Here is an 8143-nt window from a genome sequence, read left to right on the forward strand (position 1 = left end):
CTTGTATTGGGCTCTCATCCAGAAGCCCCTTTTTCACCACGCCTGCCATGTCATCTAGGTGGCTGCAGGGTGGAGAGGGCCCGCGTTCCTAACGAAGATGCTGAATGGAGTATGACTCCTTCACTCTCTCCAATCCAGGAGGCACCGGCTCTCGCTTGATTGTTGCTGTGTGTAATTGTTCTCATCTCTGCCGCTGACTTCACAATTCTCCTCGGTGGGCGCCAGACTCTGCTGTCAAGAGGAGGAGTTCTGAAGACGTGGACAGCGGGCGGACTTGGGCATCAAGACCCTCGACGGACATGTCAACAAGAGTCCCATGTTATGACGCCTCCCAACTGGTGTTGTTTCCTCTGATGTGAGTTAATTACAAAAAAAGTGTTAGGAATCGTTATAAGACTCATCCACATTCAAAGGTATTATATTCGTCATTTTTACTTCTGCCCAAGCCTGCAGTGCAGACCTATTTCTCATAAATCTTATAATACTTTGTGATTTGGGTGACAAAACTGGAAATGCAGTTTTCCAAACATCGAAGATACGTAACAAATACCCCGATCGTTTGCGATTTGGGTCTTATGTGACATGAAACAATGGTCTCCTGAACGTCTGGGTTTTCGGACATCACCGCTGACTCCAGTCCTCCCTTATCTCAACTAGACGTCACAGGCCAGAATGCACGACTACCTTGGCCCATAACATATTGTAAGCATCGCATTACTTTTCTGTAGCTGTACTGTTCTATCTCTGCCTGGCTTCTTGGTTTCCCATACATTGGCAAGGCCCGGGGAAGGTCATGGGACGCCCCTCTTCTCCACTGGAGCTGAAGAACACATCTAAGGCGCTCCTGGTCCGAGACGTCGATGCAGCGCTCATCCTGATCCATCAAATGGGTCCACGTTCAACCTCCATGGATGAGATGCCCTGCCATCGAGCTGCAGGGGAAGGGAGCAAAAAATAATCGTAGGAACTTAATTTTGGAGGCCTGGGAAGCCCACCAGTCAAAAAAAAAAAAAAAATAACGCACAGTCTCTTAAAGTCTCGAGTACCAGGGTGTGGCCGGGGAACAGTACGACGTCGCGCAAATCGTGGCGGAAGAACCTTCCTCGGAAGGAAGCGCCTGCCTCTCTCTTAACTTGAGCTGCTGTGCTGCGTCCACATCTGGGAGCCTCTGGCCTCGCTCGGTCTCAGCTGGAATCACAACATGGAGGACAGGAAGTTAGCAAGACATAAGTTCAGGTACAGTTTTGTAACTGATACCTGGAAAATGGAGGCTGAAAGGCAAGTTAGTCGACATTACAATCTAATACCGTACAAGATTATGTCGCAGACAAGTTCCTCCACTCTGGATGTAGGTGTTACCTGGTATTTATTTAATTACGACAAATCATTTGAGACCCATTGCACAGTCACACAGGGGTCAAATGCAGGTTGCCAGAGGGGGGCGACATTGAGCTTTAAGTGAGAGACATGAGGTGGTCGGATCCTCTTCTTATGGACTTATGCAGAGTTTATGAAAAGTCATATCACATTTATTAAATATATTCCTGGTCAGCTGTTTCCATTTTCTAATGTGCTTTCATTCCTAAGGATTATAGTTGGATCCACTGCTGTTCTTAATACAAAACGAAGCAATCAGGTGCTTCGCTAAGTTGTTCTTCTTTTACATATGCGATCCCATTTTCCAGATCATCAGCAAGGTTGCAATAAAGCTTAGAACAAGGTCGTTGTGTTCAAGTGGAGGAGTGAAATGCAGTGTGACTGCACGAGGAATGAGAAACAGGGGAAATACTGGTCGGTACTGTTCGTTTGAGTTACAATACCAAATCTAAAGAAAAACAACATATAGAAAAGTAACATATGTGTAGGAAGGAAAACAGCTAGCCTGCTTATTTTTAAAGGTGACACAATCTGCTTACCACTAAAGTTCACTAAACCCTTACAACAAGTGGTACGATTAGACATAAAGGTAAACATGTTAATAAGATACTGTTAGGTGGACAGAGCAAAGCTAGCTGTTTCCCCCTTCATACAGTATTTGTGCTGCTAAGCTAGGCTAAGTGTGTTCTGGCTCTAAATTAATATTTACCTCACACATACATCAGAGTGGTATTGATCTGCTTATCTGACTTTTGCCAAGAAAGGCAACTGTTGCTCAGTGAAACTAGTCAGCAAGTCACTTTGTAGACACGTTGCATTTTTCGGCACATATTGAGCGTGCACTGATAAATGTTGCAGTCTTTTAAGTGCATGCGTCAGAACAGCAGCATGTGAGTTTTGAAGAGCTTTTACCTGCAAGATAACTGTATGAGGCTTTCAAGCCATGTCTATACTGGGAATGATGTGAAGATTATTCAGCCTGTGGTGAGCGCAGCACAGCAGCTCTATAAATACACCGCTGGGTAAAATAGTAAGACATTTAGCTCAGGATGTTTACAATAGCAGGAAAGGAACGATTCCTGGGAGTCTCTGACAATGTTTAGAGACAATGAATCTCATAATGAGCCATAACCTAAGCCTCCTGCCGTCAGGGTTAAGCTGCAGCGCTGTTAGTCCCCCAAAAATGAGGATTGTGCCTAAAAGAGTGCTGTGTCAGTGCAGTGCTGTACAGTTTGTTGTGACAGCGGGACAGGAGCATGTCGTGCAGCTCGGCTCTGTTGACAGGATGCCTCCTGGGTGCCTCACTGTGTCTGGGATCAGAGAAACAGACAGCTTTGGAGAGGACAACTGAAACCTTAGGGTGGGAACAGCTGACAGTTCGTACATCTCAAAGCAGACTGACAGGAAGACGTGATGAATTGACAATATCTACCTGAGAGACTGCTTGTACTTTCACTATATGCAGCCTATGTGTTTTTTTCTGTACGCCATGTTTTGTTTTGCTGACACCTGCACCCTGGGTGAAACCTGTGTTGGGATATTTGATTTTTGTATAACTGCCATCTGTCTAGATGTTGCCTACGCTGAAAATATAAAGCTCACTGACAAGTATATCTGCATGGTTTATCAGAACACCCCGGCTGGGAGAGTTTGTGAATCATGGGAACAGGCGCTCTGGACAACAGCAGAGATAGATTGGGGATACCGGGGATAGGATTTTTGCCAACATCGGAAGTCCAGACTGACACTTAGGAGATTAGTGCCACCTGTGCATTGCAAACAGTATGACTGCAATCCACTACGAATAATGATAAAATATGGGAAAGAATGTGATTCAAGGGTGTTTACCCTGGGGGCAAATTCCAGAGGAATAGATCCATTGGGTTCATTTTTCATAAGGACCATATCTGTCACGATCTTAGTTTTATGTCACGGTTTTAGTTTGGTCTGTCTTGTCATGGTTTTATTTTGCAATTCTGTTCTCCCTGTGTCTTGGCTTCCTCCCTGTCGTTCGTTTCCCTGGTGTGTCTGATTGTCTGATTGTGTTCACCTGTTGCCCTTGTGTTTCTCCTTCCCTGCCCGGCTGTTTCTCGTCTCATGATTACCCCTCCCTGTATTTAGTCTTGTCTCTTCCTGTGTTCGGTGTTGGTTCATTGTTTGTCGTCCATGTCTCCCTTCATGTTGGTCACAGTCACCTTTTGTTTGGATGCTACCTCGTGCTACAGTACCTGTTCATGGATTCTTGTTTTTTCAGCTTTTGTAAATAAAACTCGCTTTTTGTTTCATTTTGAAACCTGCTTCCCTCCTCAATCTGCATTTGGGTCCTATTTTCCCCCAACCCTGACAATATCTACACCAGCTGAATTATCTGCACCAGTGGAAAACATGCCTACAACTGACCAACCAACCTCAGCAATAAGCTATTTGAATGTTACCTCAATCAAACAATTGATAACCATTGAAACAGGTTATGAAGACAGGAATGTATATGGTTGGATTGGATGATTTACACTGCTAAACATTATATATACAGTCTATGTGCTAAACGCATGAATATAAATGACTGTATTGCTTGCGCCCCCTCCAGGCCAGTTTTAGGCACTGTTCCATTTAAGTTGTCTCCCAGGGAGGACCCAGTGGGATTCGAATGTGCTTTGAAACTATATTCCTCCCCTGACCCGCCAGTAAATCCAGCATGCATTGCCTTACACTATGAGATGCCGCCATTGGAGACAAATACTCAGTATGCACCACCTTATTTCACCCCTTATGCTGCTAACTATACTTGTTTTTACAGAGAGAGCGACCCGAGTGTGAGCGTAGGAGACCTGCCTTGGTGCAAGGAGACACACAACGTCACGGTCACAACAGGAGGGTACGAGGCGTCTTGGTTCAATAGACACACCACTGCTCGAGGTGACATGTGGTGGTAAGAGGTTATTCCCCGTACTGCAGGTAGGTGTGCTTTGATACAACTAGTGATGCCGTTCTATGCCCTACCAGTGAGTGCCAAAGACCTCCTAGATCCCGTTAGGGAGCCAAGCAGGATAGATAGCCGTAAGAGAAGGTCTATCTACACGCCACCTGGGAGTTTTAACCCATCAATATACATAGACGTTTTGGGGGTGCCCAGAGGGGGGTTCCTGACGAATTTAAGGCAAGAAATCAAGTAGCGGCAGGGTTTGAATCATTTCTATTTTGGTGGGCTACAATTAACAAGAATGTTGACTGGATAAATGATCTGTTCTACAATCAGATGAGGTTCATAAATTACACACGAGATGCAGTTGAGGGACTTCACGGACAACTGGATAAGACGAGTTTGATAGCTTGGCAGAATAGAATGGCACTTGACATGTTGCTGGCGGAGATGGGAGGGGTGTGTACAATGTTTGGCTCTTCATGTTGCACTTTTATCCCGAATAACATTGCCCCAGACGGAACTGTGACCAGAGCTTTAAAGGGTTTAACTTCCCTTTCAGTAGAGTTGGCAGAGAATTCAGGATTTGAGGATCCTTTCAGCAAAATATTGGGATCTTGCTTTGGGAAATGAAAGAATTTAGCTTTGTCCTTGTTCACGTCTTTCATGATTGCTGTGGCAAACTCTCAGTGTGTGGATGCTGCTGCATACCCTGTCTGAGAGGACTAACGATGAGACTGATTGAAACTTCCCTGACGAAACAGAACCTAATACTATATGAATCACCAGAGCTCAGCTCGCGAGTACTACCAGGAGGTAGGGCCGGATTGCAATTTCCATGACGATTACTTATTCCTCACCTCCTTGTTTGATCAGGAAGTTCCTGGTTCAGACGGAAAGGGAAACACTGGGCTGTAACACAATGACTCACATGTAGAAAATCGAGAGAAGATACGATGATGATGGAGGCCATTCCTAGTTAAATAAAGACAGTGTTTTGTGTGAGTGATTTTATATTCATTTATGCTTATACATTTAATCACGGTGTGCAAATTATACCTTACACATTTAATCAGGGTGTGAGAAATGTTTAGAATAAATCCATTTCTATGCAATTATAAATGTGATGAACTACTGGCGTGATCTGCCTCAATGTTTTGATTATTATTATTAAAACATGTGTCTATACAATCTACCTACCTCAGCCGTTTGGGTACCTTTGTATATGAGTTTTTTTAAGCTTTATAATCATTTGTATTTTCCAAGTTCTATGTTATTCCGTAGTATAAACAGGAGGGATATGTTGGAGAAATACTGTTTTCTCCTCTCTTTGGGTTGTTTTATTGCACTGATACTATGGGTGACTCTGCACTGTGTTCGGCCTTGCAGCTGCCTCTTCTTGTGATAGGAGGAGGCAGGGCATTTCAGGTTGTTGGTATTTATGAGAAGACACATACTTGCTGTCTCCTAAATATCTCCTTTCTATGAGGCGTGAAGGAAGTACGTGACTCTTTCCAGAAGATTTCGCAGATGTCCCCGACACTTTTCCGACACCCGCGTATGATACCTCGATTTAGGACTTTGTTGTTATCTCCGTGTTTTGGACTATATCCGCCTGATGTTTTTGCTGCTCCTTTGAGCAACATACCTCATGTGTGTGAGTTAACCCATATCCTTTGTTTGTGATTTAACTCTGCTCCTTCTTGCAAGAATAAACTAGAACCTGATTATTGATTCTCAACCTGGTGTCGAGTGATATTTTCCTAACACTAACTCATGCTACAAAATATCATTACATTTTGTATGATCTTGTCAATGACTATAATGATCATTACAAGCTTAGAAACATGTCAATAATGTGTATGAATAGTGTGCAGACTCTTTTGTCTGTTTCTTTTAGGGTTATTATTCAAAATTGTGAAGCAGAAGAGTATTTCATTGAAGTCTAAATATAATCAAACTCTAGAGCCCTAGTTAAAAAAGAGATAATCCTCACAACATCATCAGAGCTGTTTTATTTTATTTTGGATAACCACATATATTTCGCCAATGCATTCATTTATTTGGTTAAGCTTTGCAATCATGAAACTTTGTTGTACTCAAGGCACAAAGTAAAAAAAAAAGGGTCAAAATGGAAACAGCAGAACCAGAGATATTGTTTTTTTTAATTATTCTTCCTTGCCAAAATATGGTGCCTACATTACCCACAATTCATCTCGACCACCAAATAAATATGCTCGAAGCTGCTAGCCTAAGACAAAAATACTCACTTGTTTCTACAATTACACCCCCAGATTTTGTATGTATCTCCAAACTTGTAGTCTTCAGCCTCAACTGTAACTGACTTAAGTGAAATCCCAACAGTTTTGGTGCAACTCCTCCTGGAAGCTCAAAAGACTTTTTAAACTTTTTATTTTTATATGGACTTCAGAGACCTTTGATGTGTGAAATGGCTCCCTTTACCTTTAAGTAGTTTCCGTCGGTGCTCACTACCATAACAGTGAAAGAAAGCAGGTTTGTGTGTGTGTGTGTGTGTGTGTGTGTGTGTGTGTGTGTGTATCCCCTCCCCCCAGTGATTGCAGGTGTGAGTCGTCTTCATGGCATTTCTGTCTTTGTGCAGATGCGTTTTTCCGCCCCGTGCACTGTTAAACAATAAGAAGCACTTTTTGTCTCCGGGGCCTTCCGGTAGCAAAAAGGGAGCAGCGCTGACAAAGCAACATGTCAGTTACAATCAGGAGCTGCCTGTCAGACGTGTGTTAAAACAGCTTCTTGTTAATGTGACCAGCCGAGGACATCGTGTCAAACAGAACACTGAATTTAACGGACTTTGCTTCTTTGCTTTTTTTAAAAGATCAGCAGGCTTAACTTTAATCGCATGCTCCACCCAAAAAAAATCCAGCTTTTGATTACAGGCTACATGTTTACACAAATTGCTTACCCTGGAGTTTTTTTCCCACTCAGTTATACACTGATTGATCACAGCATTGATTGTTAGAGCTGAAGCCCCTAGGAGAACCAAAGGTTAGCTGCAGATGGATATCCTCGCATTGATTTTGCTTCCCTATCCAGCCCTTTTTTCCATCGAATCACCTTGATCGATACGTCCTCCCTGGCTGCCGACGACCCCGGTGACCTCTGATTAGCGCAAGGACTCACACGGGTAAATCGTCTGTCACAAGAAAAGCCGACCACAGTGTCCACTGGTGATGAGATCGCATGTCAAACCTGCTACAACTCAAAGTCTTGAGTTTCATACCACAAGACGTCTGAGGTCTGTGGCTGCTCAGGAGATAAACAACCTCCAGACTGAAGCTCGAACTGAGAGTCTGTCTGTGTCTTTCTTTGTATTATCTAACTCTATCTCTGCTTCCTTGCCCTTTACTATCGGTTGATCTCTTTTTGTCTTTTCTTCCAATTTCTGTGCCTTCAGTCTTTTTTTCTGTCATCTCTTTCTGTATGTGTGTTTATCAGTTTTTTTTTCTTATTTTGTCTTTTGTCTGTCTTCAGCGTTGGTATTTCTGTCTCTCTGTCATTCCTTCATTCAGAGTTTCTCTTCTTTACTGTTTCTCTTTTTGTATATATCTCTGTCAGCTGTTTTGTTTCTCTTTTTCTACATTTCTTTCAATCCGTCTATTCCTCTCTCTTTCTTTCTGTAAAACCTTCTTTCTTTCTGCCACCTCTCTCTCTCTCTCTCTCCTTCCCTCCTCTGGGCGCTCAGAGACTAAAGGGAAGAAAGGGTCCCAGATCAGGGTTCAGAGGCAGTTGGACACGCAGAATGACTGGAACAGAAACAAAGATAGAGACAGACACAGCAGGCCGGACGTGTGACTCCCACTCTGCCCCCCC

This window comes from Notothenia coriiceps, unplaced genomic scaffold, assembly GCF_000735185.1.
Source record: "Notothenia coriiceps isolate Sejong01 unplaced genomic scaffold, NC01 NC01_scaffold00037250, whole genome shotgun sequence".
Classification (NCBI taxonomy): Eukaryota; Metazoa; Chordata; class Actinopteri; order Perciformes; family Nototheniidae; genus Notothenia; species Notothenia coriiceps.